The 26,465-nt window shown below is 34.0% G+C and overlaps 1 long non-coding RNA gene across 1 annotated transcript in view; it reads right to left on the bottom strand.

Annotated features, from left to right (window-relative positions):
* Positions 1-11,824, bottom strand: part of LOC138925125 (uncharacterized) — a 31,085-nt gene extending 19,261 nt beyond the window's left edge. Inside the window, exons 1-2 of the long non-coding RNA XR_011440914.1 lie at positions 11,417-11,824; positions 10,924-11,086 (exon numbers count right to left, since the gene is read on the bottom strand). This is a non-coding gene — a long non-coding RNA (uncharacterized lncRNA). The remainder of the gene's footprint in view (positions 1-10,923; positions 11,087-11,416) is intronic.
* Between the last annotated feature and the right edge of the window lie 14,641 nt (positions 11,825-26,465).

Raw genomic sequence — 26,465 nt, 5'->3', positions numbered from 1 at the left:
GCATAGTCAAAATGTTGAAAGCCAAAGATAGAGGGAATATCTTAAAAGCTATAAGAACAGAACAACTCATTACGTACAAGAAAAATAACAAGATTAACAGTTGACTTCTCATCGAAGCCATGGAGGCCAAAAATCAGTGAGATGACAGAAAGTGCTGTAGGTGAAAAACTGTCAACTGTGAATCTTCTAACAGGAACACTAGCTTTCAAAAATGAAGATAAAGCAAAGACATACCAGATTTAAAAAAAGAGAATTTGTTGCTAGAAGAAATGCCTTTTAGAAATACAATAGTATGCTTATCAGGCTGAAAGCAAGAGACTTCAGGCAGTAATTTGTATCCACATGCAAAAACACAATTATCTGGTTTAAATGGCAATTATGTAGATAATTTAAAAAGGCAGTATAATTGCATATTTCTTCTCCGTTCTTCCCTGGATTGAAAGTATGAAGAGACCTAAAACAATTAAAGAGATCAATATAGTAATTTAAAATTTCTCGCAAAGAAAAGCCCAGGCCCAGATAGCTTCACAGGTGAATTCTACCAAACATTCAAAGAAGAATTAGTACCAATCCTTCACATACTCTTCCAAAAAATAAAAAAGAGGAACATTTTCTAACTCATCATATAATCCTATTTTTACCCAACCCAAGCCCATTTTTACCCAAACCCATTATACCCAAACCAAAGACACCCCAAGAAAAGGAAACTACAGGCCAATACTCTTTGGGAATATTTAGACACACTCAAAATTCCTCAAAAAATACTATCAAACTGAATCCAGCAATATATAAAAAGAGTTATACACCACGACCAAGCAGAATTTATCTCACAAATGTGAAGTTTAGCATCTGAAAATCAATTAGTGTAATACATCATATTAATTGAGAATAAAACCCATATTATCACCTAAATGTATGCAGAAAATATTTGAAAAAATTCAACACAATTTCATGATAAAACTGCTCAACAAACTAGGAATGGATCTTGTTCAATAATCTACAAACATAGGCCATCTATCAAAAGTGCACGGCTGACATTATACTTAATAGTGGAAGAGTGAATGATATACTCATAAAATCAGGAACAAGACAAGAAGTCTCCTCTTGTCACTTCTATTTAACATTGTGTTGAACATCCTAGCTAGGTAATTAGGCAAGATAAAGAAATATAAGACACATAGATTGCAAAGGAAGAAGTAAAAGTATCTTTGTTGTAGATGACATAGTCCTGTATTTAGAATATCCTAAGGAATACACACACACGCACACACACACACACACACACACACTATTGGAACTAGTAAATGAGTTCAGCAATGCTGTAGTACGTAGGTCAATACACAGAAATCAGTTGTATTTCTATAAAACAGCAATAAATGTTCTGAAAATAAAATTAAGAAAATTCCATTTACAATAGCATCAAAAAGAATAAAATATGTAAGTATAAGTTTAACAAAAGAAGTGCAAAACTTTTATGCTGCAAGTTACAAAATACCATTACAAGAAATTAAGAATCTCGATAAGTCATAAGACATCTCTCGTTTATGGAGTGGAAGATTTAATACTGTTAAAATGGCAGTATTCCCCAAATTGAACTACAGATTCAATGCAATCCCTATCAAAACCCCAGCTGGCTTTTTCTTTTTTTTTTTTTTAACAGAAACTGAATTTTTAGATCTGATAAGGGACTTGTATCAAGAATACATAAAGAACACATATAACTCAGCAATAAAAAGGCAAATAACCCAATTAAAAAAATGAGGAAAGGATTTGAATAGACATTTCTCTAACGAAGACATACAAATGGCCACTAAGCATATAAGAAGATGCTGAAAATCATTAGTCATTAGAGAAAACAAAACTATAAACAGATCCCACTTCACATCTACTAGGATGGCAATAATCAAAAAAACATATAATAAATGTTGGCAAGGATGTAGAGAATTTGGAACCCTTATACATTGCTGGTGGGAACATAAAATAGAGTAGCCACTTTGGAAAACAGTTTGTCAATCATTTAAAAAATTAAACATGGAGTTACTTTATTACCCAGAAATTCCACTTCTGCCCAAGAGAAATGAAAACATGTATCCATATGAAAGCTGATACACAAATGTTCCTCACAGCAGTATTCATAATAGTTGAAAGGTGGAAACAACTGAACATCCAAAAAATAATGTAGTATATTCATACAATTGAATACTATCTGTTAATAAAAAGAAATGAAGTACTGATACATACTACAACACAGATGAACTTGAAAACATTATACGGGTGAAAGAAGCCAGTCACAAAATGCCACTTATTGTATGATTCTGCTTATATGAAATGTCCAGAATAGGTGAATCTATAGAGACAGAAAATGACTTTCTTAGAATTCAGGAGAGGGATGGGAGGTGATAGCCAATGGATTTGGAGTTTCTTTTAGGAGGAACTAAAATGTTCTAAAATGAGATTGTGGTGGTGGTGGTGACTCAACCCTGTGAGTACACTGAAAATATTGAGTTGGGCACGTTAAAGCAGGTAATGATATTTATGTGAATTTTGTTTCAATAAAGTTGTTAAAAAGATAATTGTTTACCCAAACAAAATAATGCATTGGTACAAAATGTGTATAAGTATAATGTATAAAAGCAATAGCAAAAAAGACTAGGAAGAAATATATTATTGCAAGGTTTTTATACTATTACCAAAGAAAGAGAAAAATTGGATCATAAAAAATACTCTGATAACTCAAAAGTTATCAGAAAAATAGACAAATGTAAACAGAGTACAGATGGTACAAAGAGATAAGTAGCAAGATGTACTACTTGATTTCAAGACTTAATTTAAAGCTGAGTAATGAAGACAGTGTAGTATTGGCATAAATATAGAGAAATGCATCAATGGAACAGAGTTCAGAAGTAGACCTACATAAACATATACAACTAAGTTTTGACAAAAGTGAAAAACAATTCTGTAGGGAGATGACAGTTTGAAAACAAAGTGGTGTGGAAAAATTGAATATAAACATGCAAAAAAAAAACTTTCATCCATGCCTTGCATCAGCAAAAGTAGCTCAAAATGAATTATAGACAAAAATATAAAACCTAATGATATAAAACTTCTAGAAGAAATCATAGGAGAAAATCTTAGTGATCTCACATAAGGTAAAGATTTCTGAGATACCATAATCAATAAACACTTCATCAAAATTTAAAAGCACTTCTATTTGAAAGATGCTATGAAGAGAATGACAGACAAGCTATAGTTTGGGAGAAATATTTGCAAAGTATGTATCTGATAGAGGGCTTTTATCCAGAATATATAAAGATCTCTCAAAACTCAATAATCGAACAAACTATTGAATAAAAATTGGGCAAGATGTTTGAGCACACACTTCACCAAAGATGAAATACAGATGACAATAAGCGAAAAGGATGCTCAGCATTATTAGTGATGAGAGAATTGAAAATTGAAATCAGACGATACCACTACGAACCTACTAGATTTGCTAAAATTATAAAGACTGATCATTTATCAAATGTTGGCAAAAAGGTGGAGGAACTGATGTCTCCTACACTGCTTGGATGGAATACCAAATAGTACAACAATTCTGGAAAAGTCTGGCAATGTTTTAAAAAGTTAAACATACACCTAGCATATGATCTAGGCATTTCACTCCCACTCGTTCATCCAAAAGGAATAAAAGTTTATGTTCATGAAAAAGCTTATATGTCAATGTTCATAATATTTTTACAGAAGCTTGTTTTTAAATAGCTAAAAATTAGAAAAACTCAAATGTCCTTCAAAAGATAAATTGATAAATAAATTTTGATTTATCCATATAATGCTACTCAGTAATAAAGAGAAATGAATGATTATATGAGGCAATATAGATGAACCTCAGTCATTTTTGCTGAGTGATAAAAGCCAGGAAAAAAAGCAATAACCAGGATATGCTCATCTAATGGCAATAAGTTAAACTCAGCACTTTATGAATGTTTGTAAAGCATTAGTTGAGTGACAACCTACACTAAAACATAAAATGTCTTGCTGTTTCTTTACTTAAACTTTATTAACTTAATTTTGAAAGTTTATTTAGCTTATTTCATGTGTATGTGGGGGATCAGAATTTGCCGCCCCAAAATGTGTCTTTTTAGCTTGATTATTTTTAAGAACAAAAGACTCAGAAACTTTGACCTTCCTCCTAACTGCCTAAAAGAATTTAAGATACATGTGCTGTCCCAGGAGGGAGCTACCACCATACAAAACTGTAGATGTGGTAGACAGGAAGGCACCTATCAAGGCCCATTTTTCTCAAAGTTATAGTCCAGGAAACACTTGTTTTCCCATCTGTGTGTGAATTGCCTTACTCCCAAACCACTGCCCCAACATCCCCCTTTGTCTTTAGCTGAAGATGGTGTTTAAGGTGATGGCTTTGGCCATTTTGGTGAGTTACTCAGTTTTCCTTGGTTTCACCCATGTATACATGTTATTAAACTTTGTTTGACTTTTCTCCTGTTATTCTCTCTCATGTCAATTTAATTCTTAGACTGGCCAAAAGAACCTAGAGGGTAGAATAATAGTTCTTCCTCCCCCACATACACAAAAACATTAAAGACAAGCTTTGCAAATATTGGAGTATTTTCTTTTCAAGACAAACCTTTCAGTAGGTGTTCTAGGTGCATTGGTTAGAAATCTTCTGTCCTCAGTAATAAAATGAAGTTAAGCAAAAAAGAAAAAATAGTAATATTTGTTTCTGAAGATATAGGACCAAAATTAAGAGGGAGAAATAGAGGTGGAAAGAGCAAAATATACCAGCAGATTCTCATGAATAATTTAGCGTAATAGAATTACCACAATTCCTGCAGACTCTGTGCCCTTGGGGGTACTCATTGCCTGGTTCTTTGGCAATCTTAAAGTGTAGCACTGTAGCAGAAGTGTCTCACTAGCTACTTCTGGCTTGAGAGACAGTATGGAATTGTGTGGAGAGGAGGGAAAATTTTTCAGAATAGTTTGAGAATAAAAAAAGATGTGAAGCAACCATGGTGTGAAACAAAAACCAAAAAGAGAAAAAGGCATGATTTCAAAGAAGTATTGTTGTGCTCCCAATATCCCCTTGCAAAGTGTCTTAGAACTTGAAAGAGAGAACTGAGTTATTTTGAATTTACTCTTTGACATTAAAACCATGCTTCTTTAGTGTAACACAGTCTCGATGGGATTCTTCCCCTTTGGATTACAAACAGAAAATGATCTGCATGACTATCTTCCCAATCCTCCCAAGGATCATACATATCAGATTTCATTCTGGATGCATAGGAGAAAGAAGTTAAGTCATACATAAAAATAAAGGTCTTAGTGCATGGGTTGGGGCTTAATTCTCTCACTCTCTCGAGATCCCATTTGAGAATGGTCTAGAGTGAATCACAAGGCTTGGATACTGGATAATTTCACAGAAACCAAGGACAAAAGTACAGCCAGGATTTTGGAGTCTGACATTTCCTGGCAAAAGAGTAGATTGATCAAGTTTTAATCAGACTTGTTTCAAAGAATTGATTCTATGTAGCAAAAACTGGCTACTGGGGGCTCACTTCTGTGAGAGGAACAGTTGGTAAGATCATTGTGAGTCCCCTGATGTCCCATAAAGTCACATAAGAGAATACAGAGTGTGTGTGTGTGTGTGTTTGAGGGTGCTGGAAGGCTAGTCTTGTATCTTCCTCTTCTTAAATTATACAGTTACTACTATTCTTATTTATTTATGTCCAATGCTCCTTTTTGTCCCTCTGGACCTACATGATACTTTTCTCTTTTCAAGGCCCTCATTTTCAAACTACCTATTCATCCTCAGAAAATTTCCTTTTTTCATTATACTCTGCAAAATGAGAGATGCCAACTTTCCTTATAATCTAAGGAATGATTTTCTTCTCTTTTGTAGTCCTACAGCTTCTATTTTGAATCTTTGATCCCAGTTTTGCAATCCTTTCATTAAAGAGAAGGCCATATTTCTTTGTTTCCTATTTTAAATCTATTTTTGAGTAGATAATTCATGGAGTCAGCATAAAATTTAAAAGTTTCAAAAAGATATTTCATGGAATTTGTCTCTCCCTCACCCCTATTTTCCACCTACTCAATAATCCTTTGTAGAGGTAATCAGCATTACTAATTTCTTATGGAGTCTTTCAGATATTTTATGTATGGAGGTACATTTTTCCACATATAATCTTCTTTATACCTCTTTTCTTTTCCTTTTTTTTTTTTTTTGCTGTGAAAAATTCACTCTGAGCTAACATTTGTTGCCAATCTTCCTCTCTTTTTTTTCCCCCTCCCCAAAGCCCCAGTACGTAGTTATATATTCTGGTTGTAAGTCCTTCTAGTTCTTCTACGTGAGCTGCTGCCACAGCATGGCTACTGACAGATGAGAGATGTGGTTCCCTAGCTGGGCCGCCAAAGTGGAGTGTGCTGAACTTTAACTACTAGGCCATCAGGGCTGGCTCTATACTTGTTTTCTTTAACCAGTGTGAGCTGCTATAAATAATACTTTGTACACTGCTTTTACCCCATAGTACGGAACATTTTAATCTTATTTTCTGCAATAAAGTTAACTTCCTGAGTGAAACGTAAAGAAAAAATAAGAAGAAAACTTGATTTCTTTGACACTAAATATCTTCCCTGATTGCCACATATTTTGGCTTAACCAACAAAGAAAATACGTATATATGTAGGTAATTTGACAACCTATTATATTAATTAAATGCACTAGCTAGAGAAGATAATTCATTATACAACTTCAAATAAATTCTTGAAAACATGTTTAAATGCATCTCTTTTTTTGTTTTTAAATTTTGTCGTGTAGACAAGACTTTAGAGTAGTGCTAAATTTTATTAAGGGCTTAGATAAATTTAGTAAGAGAGAAGCTCAAGTACACTTTATTTACACAGAGTTCATATGATTAATAACTCCAGTTTTTTGCCAACTAAGAGTTTCAGCAGTTTGTAGCATAATGATCATTTATAAACTTTTTTGGTCTTAGTTGGTGAATTTGTTCTAAGAGGAGTTCCTCATTTATGCCACAACAGTGTGAGAACATAAAACCTCTCATTTGCTAATTTGAACATCGTTCTGAATTGAAAACTATTCTTATAATATTAACTCTTATGATTCATAAAAAAGGCTTTTAGATTATTTTGGGAAAAGAGTTGCAAGCTGTAAAAAAATATAGTTATTCCTTTCTTAGCCTCTTGGAATCTGACACATTCATTTGTTTGTAAGGAATAACCTGGGAAAGATGGTTTTATAGTACCGGCAGTTGCAAAATAGGATATACAATTAGCTTGAGATGTAGTAAATGATTTTGTTGTTTTCATAAAGTCAACATTATACCAAACAACAATAAGTCTTAGGAACATTTCTAAGTCATTCCATTTTATTTTTAGTTTTACAATATTTACTTGTAAATTAAATTTTACTTCTTAAATGAAATAGTTTTCTAAATGAGAAGAAAACACCTCCTGTGGTTGTTTCTAATTTCAATTTCTGCTAACATAGCTGTTGGCATTAGGAATGCAGAACAATTTTCAGAGAGTACTGTCAACCATGTAATTTCTTGGCAAATATATGACAATTACTTTCCATGTAATTATAGTGTCATTCCATGAGATCCTACAGCTTAGTCAAGGAAGAGATTTACCAGGTCGTCTTGTCCATCATTCCACTTGTGGTTGTTTCCTTATGTCAGTGTCCTGGTCACACTGTGAATTGTGACTCCACTTGATACTGCTGTTAGGTCACAGCCATAGAATTCAGTAAAGGCAGCTAGTTTTCTTGTACTACTGGATTGTTCCTTTGGGTTCAGACTAAGATATATTTTTTGGTTTGCTTTTATTACTCATTAACATTTCAGGAGCATCTACTAAAGAGTGTTGAAGAATGTCTTCAAAGAATTAAATAGAAGTTTTACACCAAAGAATTAACATAAACAGAAAATAAAGAATTAAAGGCATTAAAAAAGGGTAATAATTTTAGCTTCAGAAAAGTTATTCTTGACACTGAAGACTTCCAAATTTAGAGTGCTTTTCTTGAACATTTTCCATTTAAAATATGTCTCAAACTCACCAAGTTTTTCAAAAGGAAATACATAGTTCTTCACACTTGCAAGCTAGAATGAATTTTACGTAGGAGAGTGGAGAAACAGAAAAATATGTTGACATTTTCAGTTTAATGAAAAATCTATTTTTTTGGCTTAGTTTTGGATAAACTAAATGCTGAAATCCCTGAATAGAAAAATATTTTTAAAAAGCTTCACAAGTTTAAATAGAATTTCATGTTATTTTCAGATGCTTTTCCTTATAAATACAGAAATTACATTGATGTCAAGAATTTGTTAGTTCCTAAGAGTAGGGGCTTGGTCTGTATGACCCACTCTCTCTTTAAAGACATTTGTATTTACTTAAATGATTTAGGTATATGGAATTATACCTAAATTTAAATTGTGATGATGAAAGTAGCATGAAGGTTTGATGAATTTTGCTGTGTTGGGATATATTGGCAAAATTTTCATAATATGAAGAAAGATGAGAGAGGATAGAGAAGTTTAAAATAGTATATGGGATATTTTTAGTCAGCATTTATTTAATTATCTGATTAATTGTGAAAGTCTCCACTTAATTTTGCCAGACTGCACCAAACCTAAAGGAAAAAGCCTTCAATTTTTAAAAATAATCACTGCTTAGAATATGTATTGTTATATTTTATTTTAAAAGCCTATTTTTTTAAGACCACTGCATGATTAACAATCAGCAACCCCTTTTCAGAGATTAAAAATGTCAAAAGTCAGGAAATTATTTTACTGAGATGTGTGTATGTTAACCACATTCTAGTTAATTTATAAATATAAATGGATTTATACATTTCTTCACAAGGATTTTTTTGAGCACCTGTTTGATTCGAAGCACAGTACAAGTCTTGAGAAGGAGGCAGAGCACAAGCACAAATAAGAAGCAAAGACCATGGAGGTCAAGGTGGTGGTGTGCGGGGGCCAGCTCGTACTGGCTCACGACAGCCCACTGTGAGCATCTCTTCTGACAGCCATGTGCAATGACATTGGTATCTTGAAATTGGTAGTAGTGGAAGTATGAGCATGGTAAAAATGAGCGAGTGTTACAGAAGAGAATTTCTTTTCTTCTTTTTCGTTTTTTCCTTCTCAGAGGTGGCAGGAGCCAGTTGTTAAATGTTTTCTAGGGCACCATTGGGTAAAGGATACAGGCTCTGCAATCAGATATATCTGAGCAGCCCTGTTTCATACTGCATAAACTTAGACAATTTACTGAACCTCATTTAAACCACTTCCTCTGTAAACTGCAATTTCCTATCATCACTAACATCATGTGTTTGTTGTGAGGATTAAATGAGAGAACTGTAAAGTGCTTAGCGTGTCTTGGTTCATAGAAAACTATTTTATTTTTAGTCACAGACTTTGCCCTCAAAGCATCCAAACGCAGGTTATAATACAACAGGTGTTATAATAAGGTAGACTGAATTGATAAGTATTATTAAAGTATCTTACAACAGTTATGTAGAAAGCATTAAAGTAGTGTAGAGAAGGGGATGCTAATTCTGCCAAGAAAGCCGGGAAGGACACATAGAAAAGGTAAAATGTGGATGATATTGCAATAGATGTACCAGAGTTTGCTTAGCAAAGAAAGTGGATGATGTAAGGAGAATCCTAGGCAATGGGACCAGTGTGTGAATGGCACAGATGTCGTATAGAAGGGTATTTGATAAAATGGATAGTACCTTCAGAGGTACACGTGTGTGGTTTGATTCCAAGTAAAATCTGGGCACCAGGAGTATCGTTTGAGAAAGACTGCTGATGGTAAATGTCATCTCCCACATAATTTTTGCCTAAAACACGATGTCTTTTAGTTTTCTTTCTGTCCCATAATTCCTAGAATTAAGAGAGTGAGAGATTTCCCCTGGACACTGACCACCAGGCTCAAATTTACAATTATAAACTGAAGCACTAAACAAATTAGGTCTTCAAAGTGATTTATAAATATTGGCTAATTCACTAATTTAAGTGTCAAGCTAAGTAGTTAAGCATTCATATTAACTTTTATAATTGGGAACTTTGAAAAAAAGAGTAACATAATCATTTAAATTAAAAAAGCCAATGCATTTTAAACTTGTATTTAGCAAACACAGCTTATTCCTAAATTGAGTATTTCATTAAATGGAGCTGAGGGAATAGTATTGTTTAAATATTGTATTTATTACATTTTTATCTACATTTATTGTTTTCAATACTTAAAAAATTTGAGGTTACAATGTTATTGTATCCTGGTTATAATAAAATCATAATGCATAATGCCCATCATTAGGCATTGTTTAGAATCCCCCTGTACTTTCTCTTGCATTGTTCCAACTTCTTCTCCCATATTATTAATAAAAAATTAATAATGAAAGGAAGTTTTTATCTTTTTAATTTAGAAAGAGTAGAAAATAAATAAATACTAGCAAACAGTCATCCACATGTTTTTAATGCTTGAAGTCTTGCTAAGATATCCTTGGGATAATCTTCTTCCTTTGGACTATTCTCTCCTGAGAAAATAGTACTTTGTAATGAGAAATTTGTTCTTTAGTACTAAAATATTTAAAATTCTTAAAGTACTAAAGTAGTACTTAAAGTACTAGAAGGCATGGAAAGACTATAGGCCGTAGACATGAAGCGATTTGCATTTATTACTGGTGCTGTGGGGTAAAATGTATGTGGGTGATGGATTTCAAGCTACGTACTAAGAAAGGCTTTGTGGTTTACTTTTACTGTAGCTCCTGAATGTCTAGTCATGATTGGTGGGCTAAACCCTTGCTTACTATGAACATAAATGGGCTCCCTTGTCCCTTCTGTGCTCACCACTCCCAATAAAAATAAGGCCTGTACCCACCTGGTCCATTGAGAAGGATGATTCAATTATCTTTCCAGGACACTAGACCAACAAAGCATGTCCCAAATCCATAAAGCATACTTCAAAATGCAATAAAAAGTGCGGCCTCTCTTCTGCTTGGTTTCCACCTTTTCATCCCTCTTCTATACTGCCCAAGCTCCACCTGGAGGGGTGAGAAATTGAAACCCTTAAATCCTCTCTCCTCTTTGGGGAGCCTCTTCTTTTTCCCCTGCAAGGTGTTTTTTAATAGACTTATATGTCTCAATGGAATGACACATTTCTAAGGGAAAGAATCTGATCCAGCTCAAGTTCTGGAATCAGAATTAGTCTTTCACTAGATCAAGACGTTTGGATAACATATTACCTGTGAATTTAGATTCTATAAGCAAAGGAATTTGCATTAATATAAACAAACAAACAAAAAACAACAAAAGAATCAGAGACTTATAGCCAAAAAAAAACCCCCATTAAAAATCACTTTAATTTCACATACCAGAATCCACACTGTGAAAACTTTTCAAAGTAAAATCAAGGATATTCCAAAACTGAGCTAAGACAATAAAAGTAATTTATCAAAATCAAACTCTTTGAGACTCACAAAGAAAGTACTTCTAGTTCTGACCCTTAGGACCTGTCATTACTGTGAAAGACTGTAAAAAAGATTTGGGAGAAAGGTATTAAATGAGTAGAGGTTGATAAGGTGGAAGTCTCCATAGCTGTTATAAAAGTAAATCTTCCTAAACCAGAGCCAACTGTAAAAAAGAGAAAGATTTACTGCTGGCTGTCTTTGTCTCTGCTGCTGTAATGGGCACCATTAGCTATATGTTGTGAAAGCAGCCACTCGGGAAGATGGGAGACATTACATTTTAGATTGATTCTGGAATTCTCAGGCTGCTGTTCTACATTCTTGAGAAAAGTTTCAAGGAAAGAACAGACAGGACTTAGCTTTTGTGACTTCATCATCGAGGCTATAGAGTGTGATGGGCTTTGGTGTCAGATAAACGTAAGTTTGAATGCCAGTTCTACTAATTATTAATTGTGGGTTCTTGGGCAGGTTGCATTACATTCAAAATTTCAACTTCATGATTGAGAAAATGATGCTGATGTTGATGATAATAACAAATACTTAGATTGTTGTGAGGATTAGTATATGTTAATATAACTTCCTAAACCTCTTAGTAAAGTGCTTGGCATATATTTCACAATAAACATTAACTTAAAACACAAAGAGTGACCCCTTGGACTCTTGGTGCTGGCTATACTAATTGGCTGTTCTACTATGGCCATATTGTAAAGAAATTGACCTCAATTTGCATACATTTGAAAAATTATTAGTCTGTGGGATAGTGAATTTACTAAAGGGAAAAGGACAATACCAAAAAGGTTCTTTAGCTCTTCATGGTACTTAAAAATCATCCTTAAGCACTATACTCAGTGAGTTTTCAATAGATATTATTTACTGATTAAGCACAGAGAAACCGTAACTTAAATAGAAACAGAAACTTAATTTTAATCAAGGAAAGAGAGATTCAAGGAGGGAGAGGAGAGCAAGATGGAAACAAATAACAACAAAAAACAAGAAAAGTTTATTCACACCACTAGACTAAGGATTGCAGACGTTGTGAGTCGGTCTCCAAGTAAGAGAAGCAGGAAGTGAACTACCAGATTCTGGACTGTGCCCTTTACATGCCTTATCTCATTAGATTCACACAATAATCCTATGAGGAAAGATTACTTTCTAATTTTACTAACAAGAAAACAAACACAGGGATGTTTAAGTATGGAAGTCCTACAGAAGCAGAGATGAGATGGACTTAACTGGTTTTCGAACATCCTTCTTTGGCTTCTATGGGAATAATTTAGGCAAAGGCCAGACAGGGTTCCCAGCCTTGGTTGAAATTGAAGTAATGGAGGAAACCTATATAGATATGATAACTTTTTCTTTCTGGAAGGGCCCAAGGGAATATGGTGAGCCCTTTCTCTTTAGGACTCAGGTGTGACTTCAAGGAGCTGGACAGCCAACTAGACTGCAAGAAGATATAATATGATAAAATACTTTTCAAAATATTTCAGATCCACATCTTCTTTATCCATTCATCCCTTGATGGCACCTAGGTTGCTTCCAAGTCTTGGCTATTGTGTATAATGCTGCAATGAACATAGGGGTGCATGTATCTTTATGCTTTTGTGTTTTCAAGTTCTTTGGATGAATACCCAGCACTGGGATAGCTGGATTCTATGGTAGATCTATTCTTAATTTTCTGAGGATACTCCATACTGCTTTCCATAGTGGCTGCACCAGTTTGCACTCCCACCAGCAGTGTACAAGGGTTCCCTTCTCTCCACATCCTCTCCAACATTTGTTGTTTCCTGCCTTGTTAATTATAGCCATTCTGACCAGAGTGAGGGGTAGTTTTGGTTTGCATTTCCCTGATAGCTAATGATGTTGAGCATCTTTTCATATGCCTGTTGGCCATCCGTATTTCTTCTTTGGAGAAATCTCTGTTCAGATCGTTTTCCCATTTTTTAATTGGGTTGTTGGTTTTTTTGTTGAGCTGTATGAGTAAAGAAGATGTGGTATTTATACACAACTGAATATTACTCAGCCATAAGAAATGATGAAATCCGGCCATATATGACAACACGGATGGTCCTTGAGGGTATTATGCTCAGTGAAATTAGTCAGAGGGAGAAAGTCAAATACTGTATGATCTCATTCATAAATAGAAGATAAAAACAATGACAAACAAACACATAGCAACGGAGATTGGATTGGTGGTTACCATAAGGGAGGTTGGGGGAGGGCAAAAGGGGTGATTAGCCTCACATGTGAGGGGATGGACTATAATTAGTTGTTGGGTGGTGAACATGATGTAATCTACACAGAATTCAAAATATATTATGATGTACATCTGAAAGCTATATAATGTTATAATCTAATGTTACTGCAATTAAAAAAATAAAAAACTAAAATACAGTTAAAAAATATTTCAGATCCTTAAAAGGGTCGAGTGTGTGTATGTGTGTGTGAAAGAGAGAGAGAGGGAGAAGGAGATGAGAGGAGCACTCATTTTTACCTATGGCAGCTTTGTTCTCATTATTATTCATATACTCTTCAGAATAATACACAATATAATTTCCATCTTAATTTTCTAACTTCGATGCTTTTCTTCCAGTTAGGTTTTTGTTATAGTGGGTTGTTAGGTTACAGTGGTGCAGGTGCCTAGGATAGAGGAAATGGATCTCTTGTACTAAGAAATACTTTCCAATCAGAGGGTTAAACACTCTTAGTGTTGATGAGGCAAAAATACGATTATCTATTTATCATGTTATAATGACTCATCTCACGACAATTCACATTACAGAGAAAACAAAATATTATGGCTGCCTCTTTGGTAGAAGATGATGTGCATTTCATTGCTGTATGTACTAGAAAAATAGCATCTTGAATGGCCAGTTCTAAGCTTTAAAACATCAATATGAAAGTGTAGTTTAGATTGTAAATTCAAGATGTCTGGTGGTTATTATTCTTGTTCAATGGGAAGTTTCCCTTATAGTAGCCATTGTAATGAATACTTTTTATATCCTTCCGTCACCTTTAAGTGCTTAGAAAATTCCCCATTAGTAGAATCCAAGCTTCTCTCTATGGAAGCCAGAAAAAATTTCTCAGCCTCTCCTACACCTAGAGCATAGTCATGTGACCTAGCTTCCACCAATTAGAAGCACTTTATTCAGAAGCTGGTGACCCAAAGAGGCAAGGTCTGCAGAGGTCATTCTGGCAAGACTGGTGGAAGATATATCCAATTTCCAGGTGCAAAAGTGGTGGACATTCCAAGACGGTGTCCAGTGCTTGGAATCAGTAGAATTTGGCTGTGAGTAATAGAGACTGTACCCAGTGGTGGCAACTATGGTAACTTCTTGATATTTTTTAATTCGTTGAATTTTTATCAAATTTAGAAACTAATAAAAGTACAAATGCGTACTTCATATATAGGTTATACATTACGATGACTAAGTGGCTATCCAGAACCCCCATTCTCTGGCTCTGCCAAATAACAGCTGTTTGAACCCAAGAGTCGTTAGTTTTCAATAGAATTCTACAATGACACTGATTATTTTCCCATCCACTGATCACTTGTTTTGAGATGTGTATCTTTTAGTTTTATTAATAGGCTTTATTTTTATAAAAGTTCTATATCACAGAAAAATTGAGCAGATGGTAGAAAGTTCCCATATTATACTCCCTCCAAAGTTTCTCCAATTATTAAATATCTTATACTAGTATGATTAGTATAGTATGTTTGTTGTAATTATGAACAAATATTGATTGACTGTTAACTAAAATCCATACTATTCAGATTTCCTTAGTTTTTACATGATGTCCTTTTTCTCCTCCAAGATCCCATCCAGGATACCATATTACATTTTGCTGCCGTGTATCCTTAGGCTCTTTCGGCTGTGAGAGTTTCTCAGACATTCTTTGTTTCCTGGTTTTTTATGACCTTGACGATTTTAAGGAGTATTGGTCAGATATATTGTAGAATGTTCTTTCGTTGAAATTTTTCTGATGTTTTTCTCACGACGTGATTGGGATAATGGGCTTTTAGGAGGAAGATCACAGAGATAAAGTGCCATTTTCACCACATCATGTGAAGAGTACACACTATCAACATGATTTCTGGCTGTTGATGTTGACTTTGATTACCCGGATTAAGTAGAGTTTGTCAGGTTTCTCTGCTGTAAAGTTGCTCCAGTAATGTACTCTGAAATTTTCTTTGGAAGGACGTCACTATGCACAGCACATTTTTGAGGAGAGGGAAGTCATACTCCCTCTTTATTAGGATGGAGTATCTACATAATTTATTTGGAATTTCTGTCATGAGAGATTTGTCTCTACTCATCCATTTACTAATTTATTCAATCACTTATTTGTATCAGTATAGGCTCATGGATTTTTATTTTATACTTTAGATTTTGAGCCAATACTACTTTTATTAGTTTGTTGTTCAAATTGTTCTAGTTTAGGCCATTGGGATCTCTTTCAGTTGGTTCCTGTTCTATTTGGCATACTTCCATAAATGTGTTTTTGTTTTTAATTTCTGTCTTTGCAAGATGCTCCAGGCCCATTTTGCGTGTTCCCTGCACACTCTTAGAATCAGTCACTTCTTCAAAGACCCCTGAATCCTTTTACTTGAGAATGGTATTAGAAACCATGGTGGGGTTCTAGGTGTGCCTTTCCCTACCTGGATGTTGCTTCTGTTGGGCCCTCTCAGGTAACAGAGCAAAGAAATATACATGTATATATCAACCCATGCATATACACACGTATATAAGTACTTCTATATGTAACCATCTGTATCTATAGAAGGTTAAACATGAGCCCTTACTGATGTCTCCACTTCTAATCCATTACCAAATGGATCATTCTAGTCTTCTCCCCTTGCTCATCTGTAAATCTCCACTGCAACAGTGAGAAGCATGGCTGCCATCATCTACCATGTATTCACTTAATTGTTCAATTTTAGTATATACGTACAGCAGTACCAGAATTATTGACTCATATCCATGTGGGCAACAAGTTTACTGACTAAAGTACGGAACTTATGTTCAGTTCCTTTTGCCTTTAGTCTTACAGGCACCATTCATATCACAAGTTAATTAGGTTAGCACCTCTTCCCCCACACCCTTCAGCAATATGGTTTTATATATTTGTAGCAGTTAGATTCTCTTATCACAGTTTACATTCTTTCTTGGGATTCCCTGACCATCTAAATGATTTATTTCTTATACATTAAGGCTTACTCTTTGTACTATAAAAATCTTATAGTTTTTGACAAATGCATAATGTCATATATCCAGCATCACAGTATCATACACAATAGCTCATTGCCCTAAAAATGCCCTGTACATCACCTATTCATCCTTCGCTTCTCCCCCAAACTCCTGGCACTACTTATCTTTTTACTATCTCTATAGTTTGCCTTTTCCAGAATGCTATATAACTGGAATCATAAAATATGTGGCCTTTTCACACTGGCTTTTTTCACTTAGGAGTACGTATTTAAGGTTTTCCCATGTCCTTCTGTGGGTTGATCATTCCTTTATAACACTGAATCATATTCCATTGCAAAGATTTACCAGTTTGTTTATACATTCACCTATTGAAGGACAACCTGGTTGTTTCCAGTTTTTGGCAGTTATGAATAAAGCTGCTGTACACATTTTTGTGAAAGTTGTTTTTGTGAACATAAGCTGTCAACTCAATTTGGTAAATATCGAGGAGTGTGATTGATGAATTTTATGGTAAGACTATATTTAGCTTTGTAAGCAACTGCCAAAAGGTCTTCCAAAGTAAATGTACCATTTTGCATTTTCTCCAGCAATAAGTGACGTTCCTGTTGCTCTATATACTCTCCAGCATTTGGTATTGCCAGATTGTTAGATTTTAGCCATTTTAATAGGCATGTAGTGGTACCTCACTGTCGTTTTAATTTGCAATTCCCTAATGACAAAAAATGTTGAGCATCTTTTCATATGCTTAATTAACAACTGTGTATATTCTTTGTTGAGGTGTGTGTTCAGAGTTTTGTCTGTTTTTTGCTTCGTTATTATTATTATTTTTTGGTGAGGAAGATTGGCATGGATGTTAGTCAATCTTTCTCTATTTTGTGTGAGGGATGCCACCACAGCATGGCTTGGTGAGTGGCGCGTAGGTTAGCACCTGGGATCTGAACCTGCAAATCCCAGGACACCAAAGTGGAGCCACCAAGCTGGCCCCTCCTTATTATTTGTTTTAAAAGGTTTTTGTGTATTTTGGGTGCCAGTCCTTTATCAGATGTGTTTTGTGAAGATTTTCTCACAGTCTGCGGCCTGTCTTTTCTTTCTCTTAACAATGTCTTTCATAGAACAGAAGTTTTTAATTTTTACAAGTCCAATTTACCAATTTTTTTTTAAGGAATGTGCTTTTGACTTTGTATTTAAAAAGTCATTGCCAAACCCAAGGTCACTAGATTTTCTCACCTGAAATCTTCTAGAATTGTATATTTCTGCATTTTACATTTAGGCTTATGATCCTTTTGAGTTAATTTTTGTGAAAGGTCTATGTCTGTATATATATATTTTTGCATATGGATGTTCCATTGTTCCAGCATTACATTTTGAAAAGACTATCCTTTCTTCCTTGAATTGCCTTTACTATTTGTCACGGATCAGTTGACTATATTTGTGTGGGTCTATTTCTGAGCTCTTTATTCTGTTCCACCAGTCTATGTGTCTGTTCTTTTCCCAATATCATGCTTTCCTGATTATTGTAGCTTTTTATTAAGTCTTGAAATCAGGCAGCTCAAGTCCTCACACATTGTTCTTCTTCAATATTGTGTTGTCTATTCCAGGAGTTTTTCATTTCTGTATGAACTTTAGGATCAGCTTGTTGATATCCACAAAATCTTTTACTGAGCTTTTCATCTGGAGTTGCATTAAATCTATAGATAAAGTTGGGAAGAATTGACATCTTGACAATATTGAGTCTTTCAATCTGTGAACACAGAATTTCTATTTATTTAGTTTTCTTTTTCAGAGGCACATACATATCTTGCACGTAGTTAATTAGATTTATACTTCAGTTTTCCTTTTTATGCTAATGTAATGGATACTCTGGTTTTAATTTCAAATTCCAATTGTTCATTGCTGGTATATAGAAAAGCTAATGACTTTTCTGTGTTAACGTTGTATCCTATGAATTTGCTACACTCACTTATTACTTCTGAGAATTATTTTCTTGATTTTTTGGGATTTTCTACATAGGCAATCATGTCATCTATGAACAAAGAGTTTTATTTCTTCCTTCCCAATCCAGTTATCTTTTCTTTTCTTTTCATATCTTATTGCATTAGTTACGATTACTAGTATGATGTTTAATAATAGTTGTGAGGCAGGACATATACCTTGTTCTTGATCTCAAGGGCATAGCATCCAGTTTCTCCCAGTTAAGTATGATGTTAGCTGTAAGATTTTGTAGATGTTTCTTTATCAAGTTGAACAATCTCCTTCTATTCCAAGTTTGCTGAGGGTTTTGTCATTAATGGGTGTTTAATTTTGTAAATTCTTTTCTGTATTAATTAATATGACAATATGATCCTTATTCTTTAGCCTTTTGATGTGATGAATTACATTAATTGATTTAAAAATGTTGAATCAGCCTTGCATGCCTGGAAAGAAATCTCTCCTACTTACGATGTTTCACTATTTTTATACATTATTGGATTCAATTTGCTAGTATTTTTTTGAGAATTTTTGCATCAATGTTCATAAAAAATACTGATCTATAGTTTTCCTTCCTTGTAATGTCTTCATATGAATTTGGTATTAGGGTAATGCTGGCCTCATAGAATGAGTCAAGAAAAGTTTCTTTTGCTTCTGTTTTCTAGAAGAGATTGCAGAGTACTGACATTATTTCTTCCTTAAATGTAGAATTCACCAGTGAATCATATGGTTCAGTTGCTTTCTTTTTTGAAAACTTATTCATTATTAAATTCTTTTCTTTGATAGTTATAGGCCTATTCAGGTTATTTATTTCTTTTCGTGTGAGTTTTTGTAGTTTTTATCATTCAAGAAATTGTCCTTCCATTTCATCTAAGTTATCAAATTTATGGGCATAGAGTTGTTCATAATATTTCTTTATTATCTTCTTAATGTGTATGTGATCAGTAGTGATAACCTTTCATGTCTGATATTAGTAATTTGTGCCTTTTCTCTCCTTTTTATTTCTTCTACTTCATTTTTTTTTTTTTTTTGGTTAGCCTGGTACAGATTTATCAATTTTATCGATCCTTTCAAAGTGCCAGCTTTTGACTTCATTTATTTTCTCTGTTGAGAAATTCAATTTCATTTATTTCTGTCCTAATTTTTATTATCTCTTTTCTTAAGTTGCTCTTTCATCTCTAGTTTCCCAAGGTGGAAGCTCACTTATTGATTTTGGACCTTTTATTTTTCTAGTATATGAATTTAATGATATCAGTTTCCTTCCAAATACTCTTTTTGCTGCATCTTACAAATTTTGATAAACTATATTTTCATTCAGTTTGAAATAATTTAAAAATTCTCTTGAGATTTCTTTGACTCTGTTTTATTTAGAAGTATGTTATTTCCAAATATTTTGGGATTTTCCAACTATCAGTTATTGATTTCTAGTTTGATTCCAATGTGGTGTAATAACATACTTATATATAATTTATATTCTTTTAAATTTGTTAAAGTAACATACTTATATATAATTTATATTCTTTTAAATTTGTTAAAGTATGTTTCATGACCATGAATATGGTCTCTCGATGAATATTCCAAGTGAACTTCAGAAGAATGTGCATTCTGCTATCATTGGGTGAAGTAGTCTAAAAATACAGTTAATTAGTGGTGCTTTTTAGTTTCACTATATAATGACTGATTTTCTGCCTACTGGATCTATCAAATACTGAAAGAGGGATGTTGAAGTCTCTAACTCTAATTGTGGATTTGTCTATTTCTCTTTCCACTTCTATCAGTTTTGCCTTGTGTATTTTATTGTTCTCTTGTCAGGTGCACAAATGTTAAGGATTGTAATGTATTTTTGGAGAATTGACCCTTATATTATTATGTAATGCCCCTCTTTATGCTGATAATTTTCCTTGGTCTGAAGTCTACTGTGTCTAAAACTAACATAACTGCTTCAGCTTTCTTTCGATTAGTGTTAGTATGGTATATCTTTCTCCATCCCTTTATTTTTGATGCATCTATGTATTTATATTTAAAGTGGGTTTCTTACAAAGAATATATAGTTGAGTCTTGTTTTTATAATCCAATCTGAAAGTCTCTGTCTTTCAATTAGTGTATTTAAACCATTCAAATTTAAGACATTACTAATATAGTTGAATTAATATGTACCATGTTTGTAACTGTTTTATACGTTTCACTTGTTCTTTACTTTTTGTCTCCTCTATTTTTGCCTCCTCTTGTTTTAAGGGAGCACTTTATACTATTTCAATTTCTCTTCTCTCTTAGCATATCCAATATACTTCTTTTTAGATTAAAAATAATTAAAAATTTTAAATTGACCTAGAATTTGCAACATACATTTAAAATAATCTATGTCCACTTTAAAATAACACTATTCTATGTTTATAAGTGTAGATACCTTATAATAACAGCATTCCTAATTCCTCCCTCCCATCCCTTATACCTTTGCTGCCATGGATTTCACTTTTTCATATGCTATAATTACCCAATAAGTTATTACTATTATCACATTGAACAAACAGTTATCTATTAGATTATTTAGGAATGAGAAAAATAAAAACTTTTTTGCCTTTACTTATACCTTCTCCAACACTCTTCATTTCAGTCTATAGATCTGAGCCTCTGACATGTAGCATTTCTCTTCTTTCTGAAATGCTTCTTCTAACATTTCTTGCAGGGAAGGTCTATGGTTGAAAAATTTCCTGTTTTTGTTTGTTTGAGGAAGTATTTCTTTTTACTTTTGAAGGACAGTTTCACTGGATATGGAATTCTAGAGCAGTGTTTTTTTTCTTTCAACACTGTATGTATTTCTTTCCATTACTTTCTTGATTGCATGGTTTCTGGTGAAGAATTTGCTTTTATTTTTATCTTTGTTCCTCTGTAGGCAAGTTGGTTTTTTCCCCCCTCTGGCTTCTTTCAAAAAATTTTCTTTTTGTATTTCATTTTCTGTAGTTTGAATATAAGATGCCTACTTGTGGATTTTTTGGTATTTATGCTTCTTGGGGGTTTCTGATCTACCTGAATCTGTGGTTTGATGTCTGTCATTATTAATTCAAATATTCCTTTAGCTCCTTTCTCTCTTTAGTCTCCTCTGGCATTCCAATTACATGCATGTTACACCTTTTGTAATCACAGTTCTTGGACATTCTGTTCTTTTTTTCCCTTTCTTTTTTCTTTGCATTTTAGTTTCAGAAGTTTTTACAAAGTTGAGTGATTCTTTCCTGAGCTATGTCCAGTTTATTGATGAGCCCATCAAAAGCATTCTGAACTCCTGTCACAGTGTTCTTGATTTCTAGCATTTTTAAAAATTCTTTCCTGGAGTTATCATCTCTCTGCTTACATTCCTCATCTATTTTTGCATTTTGTCTACTTTTCCATTAAAGCTCTTAAAATATTAACCATCATTACTTTAATTCTCTATCTGCTAATTCCAAAATCTGTGTCATATCTAAGTCTAATTGTGATGTTTACTTTTTCTTTTCAGACTTTGTTTTGTATTTCCTTTGAGTGTTCAAGGTAATTCTTTTTGGAAAGCAGGATGTGATATATGAGCTAATAGAATATGAGGCAAATAGGGCTTCAGTGTGAGATTTTATGGTAATCTGGGTAGGGATTAAGCTGTTTTTAATGTTTGCTGTAGCTGTAGGTGCTAGTGGTATCAGGTTCCTTAATGTTCTTTGTTTCCTCCCCTTTGTCTTGGGTTTCTCTAAGAACATTTTCTTAAGTAGCTCCCTATTTCCTGCAACTCTTTTAGTTGCAATCCACTGTTATTATATTAGAGTATTATTGATGTTTTGCAAAGGTTTGTTTAGCATTGTATAATCTTATGAATACACCTCAGTCTTTTAGTGGGTCTGAGTCCTTGGGCTGTGACTTACAAAAGTGTTCCTTAGAGGAAACTCTTAGGTGAGGCAAGAAATCCAGAGGAGGCTACACTTTGCTTTTGTTCCTGGAAGATAAGGCTCTTGCAGTCATTCTCCTGCAGAGTAGATCTTTGTGTTTTTGTTTGGTTTTGTTTTGAGGAAGATTAGCCCTGAGCTAACATCTGCCACCAATCCGCCTCTTTTTGCTGAGGAAGACTGGCCCTGAGCCAACATCCATGCCCATCTTCCTCTACTTTATATGTGGGACACGTGCCGTAGCATGTCTTGACAAGTGGTGAGTAGGTCCACACCCAGGATCCGGACCGGCAAACCTCAGGCCGCTGAAGTGGAATGTGGGAACTTAACCGCTGCATCACTGGGCAGATCTACCCCCAGAGCAGATCTTTGTTATGAAGGATGCTCTGGGCATAAACGGTTATATTTCCCCTTCTTTTGCTAGAAACAGAAGTGTTTTCTTGGCTCTTTACTGTGAGAATCTCGTGGGGTTCCTGGAGAAAAAACCCATGGAAGTGTGAGGGTCCTCCTAGGACTGGGTCACAGGAATTTCTCACTCTCAAGCTAATGCACACTCAACCTGCAGAAATTTATCAAAATTACCATTTAAGTTTTCCTACAAGATTACAGCTCTAGTAGCTTCTGCTGCAGTTCAGATTGTTTTGACTATGATTCTCTGTATTCACTTCTCTCTCCAGATTTCAGGGTGGCAGTTTGCCCTGCAACCTTGATTCTCTGACGGGTCTACGAAAAGTTGATTTTCAGTTTATTCAGTTTTTTCTCATCTTGGAAGGATGAGGGTGATGATTTTTAAGTTCTACAAATTGCAGCGGAAACTGGAAGAGCTCAGATCTCTATCTTTTGCAATCTCTTTGAGATCATTTCTTCTCAGACCTTTATCTTTTTACTTTAAGCTGTCTGTTCATTCAAACAAAATTAGTGATTCCTCCAATCAGATGTAAATCAACTTTATAGTCAGAGAGAAATAGTACATTTAATTCCTTTTTTTTCCCAAACTAAATTCCAGACTTTGTTTGGTTTTTATTAGGTTATCTACTAGTATCTCTTTTCCATTTCACAATCCACTCCGGGACATCAAACTGCATTTAGTTGTCATGGCTTCTTAGTCTCCTATGGTCTGTGACAATTTTTCATAAAAGTTTCACATAAATGAGTATGTTGGGGTGTCTGTTGCTTGTTCAGATTGTTTAAAAGTTATTAATTTATTTGAAAAGTTGATATATGTACATGGTAAATTATTGAAAATATAAGGCTATAGATCTTGAAAAGAATCTCTTCTCATCTCTTTCTTTAATCCATAAGCTTCTTTCCTGGAAGCAATTTTTCTTACCAGTTTATTATGCATCTTTTTAAAGATATTTTCTTGATATTCAACATGTATATTCTTTTCATTCCTCCTGAAAAATTGATAACCATCTCTAAATAATATTCTGCCCTTTTGTTTTGTATTTTCTGATGCTACCTCTTGGCTTAACCCAGCAAAATAGGAATTATTGAGAATGCACAACTATTCAAAGACTAGTAAACACCCTCATATTTATTTTTGGCCACTACCAACCATGAGGGCAGCAGGCATTCAATCATGAGTGTGTGTTAACTCAGGAAAAAGATAGGAAGAAGGGAGAAGATAAGATGTTATCACTGTTTCCTTCTTTATCACTGTACTCTTACAAATAACTTCTAGAGCTTGGATGTTCACACTGCTTAATTCACTCAGTCCACAGTGGTGCATTAGTGTTATTCTCACTAAAGTAGCATTTAGTTCTTCCAATGAGTTTGACTCCACGTCTGAGACTTAATATACCTTGGAGAAGAACATATTGTAGTAATTAAGTCCAATAAGGAAGCAACTTAACATAGTATTGTGATTCATCCTACGATACCAATATGATTTACTGAGTCTCTGTTCCTAGGCCAGCATTAGCCTAAAGCAGATGCAAATAAAAAGTTCCACCAAAACTTTTATAACATCTGGAGAGTCTCCTTTAAGAATTTCTCTACTGCCTGTCTTTGGTTGCAAAACCAACCATAATTATCACAGTTGATTTCACTTCATTTGCCCATAGCTACAAATCAATTCTTCACTCGATTAAATTTTTGTCTCCAATCCTTTAGCCATAGTTTCTCCATTCCTTCTATTGATTTTTTCTTGTTTGACTATATTTCAGCAAATGTGTTTGGCTGTTATTACTTGTTTGGTTGTTTGTTTTTGTTTTACAGAAGGTCATATTCCTGCAGTTCTTGTGTGTTTGAGGCTATCTTTCTGCTGGTTTTATAATTGCAGCATTATTTGCTGTGTATTATATTTTTGGATTATATCTCAACCTTAGAATGTGCGGACATTGATTCCTACTTCTGGCTATAAATACTGCTCTGGAAAATTCTTCTGACACTGTGATCTTTCTTTGCCTCCACTCCTTCTAAGTGATTTAGTGTTTTTACTTGCATGCTCATGTTTCTGGAACTTCACTGGGCTGGAGGTTGGTATTGATTATCTTGTGCTAATGTTTCCAACAGCACGGAGCTTTCTTTCAATTGGCAGATTTAAGTCTTTGTTTCAGGAAAGTTTTCTTCTCTTTTATTTTAGAATACTTTTTGTCTTCTATTTGTTTTGTTTCTTCTGTTACTACTAGCAACTTCTTCAGTCATGTTTTCCCATCTGTCATCTGTCCTAAAATAGTTTTTTATAATTTTATTTTCTTACATTTGGTTTCATTTGCTTTCCTCTGACTTTTCCATTGTCTCCTTATTCAATTTTCACTTGTATTTATTTTATTTTATCCTAATGTATCTTTACTTATTTTATTTATTTCTATTTCCTTAGGGCCTAAAGCTTTGCTTGCTGATTTGGCATTCAATAAATATTACTGAGAGAATCTGATTAAAATATTCAAGAACAGAGATTTATATACAAACGACTATTTAAGATGCATTGAGGAAAAATGACTAAAACATAGTCTCTATTCTTCCAAATGGGGAGCTAAACCATGGAGAGTATGGCCTCTGCACTCAGAGATGAGGTACCATTTGACAGGACAATAAAGATCATGTTTTCAACTCCCCATTCCATCTTTCTTGTTTGATATTACTTGACTTTACCCACATATGATATGAACATTTTCAGAGATGTCTGAATGTGATCAAGTCACATAAACTGTTTTTATAAAGGTGTATTTATTTACTTATTTTTAATGTAATTTTGTATATTAGTTTTCTGTTTAGTTTGATCTTACCACATTCCCCATTCACATCCCCAACCCTAAACACCCATGTTAAAAACATGTTTCATATTTTAAATTGTTTTCTGCATACATTTATATACACGTAGAAGGTTGGTATCATTGTTTTACAAAAGTGAGATATTTCAAACAGTTTCTGTATCATGTTCTTTCAACAGTATCTCATGGAAAGTTCTCTAAGACAAATAATGTAGCTATAATTCATTCTTTCAATCGCTGCAAAATATTACATGGTGTGGATGTAAGGTAATTTGTTCAGTCACTTCTAAATGGTTATCATTCACTTTACATCCAGTTGTTTTTCCCACTGTGAAAAAGCTTCATTGTTGCACATATTTCCTTTAATTTTTAATGATTTATTCGTATGAAATCCATTCTCAAGAGTGAGTTTGCGAGGTCAAAGGGTCTTCAAATTTTTAATTTTAATAGATGTTTCTAAATTGCTTTTGATACAGGTGATAATAATTCATATTTTCTTCAATAACATGAGAGTATGCTCTCTCTACATCCCACATAACAATATATACTAACACATTTTAACATTTTAGTCAGGCGAATGTGTGCAGATGTTTCTTATTGCTACTTCGTTTATATTTCCCTGATTAATGGGAGGTTCAAGCATTAGTCTTTTCCT

The sequence above is a fragment of the Equus caballus genome, chromosome 1 (genome assembly GCF_041296265.1).
Source record: "Equus caballus isolate H_3958 breed thoroughbred chromosome 1, TB-T2T, whole genome shotgun sequence".
Lineage (NCBI taxonomy): Eukaryota > Metazoa > Chordata > Mammalia > Perissodactyla > Equidae > Equus > Equus caballus.
This window is presented reverse-complemented; position numbering and strand designations above follow the sequence as displayed.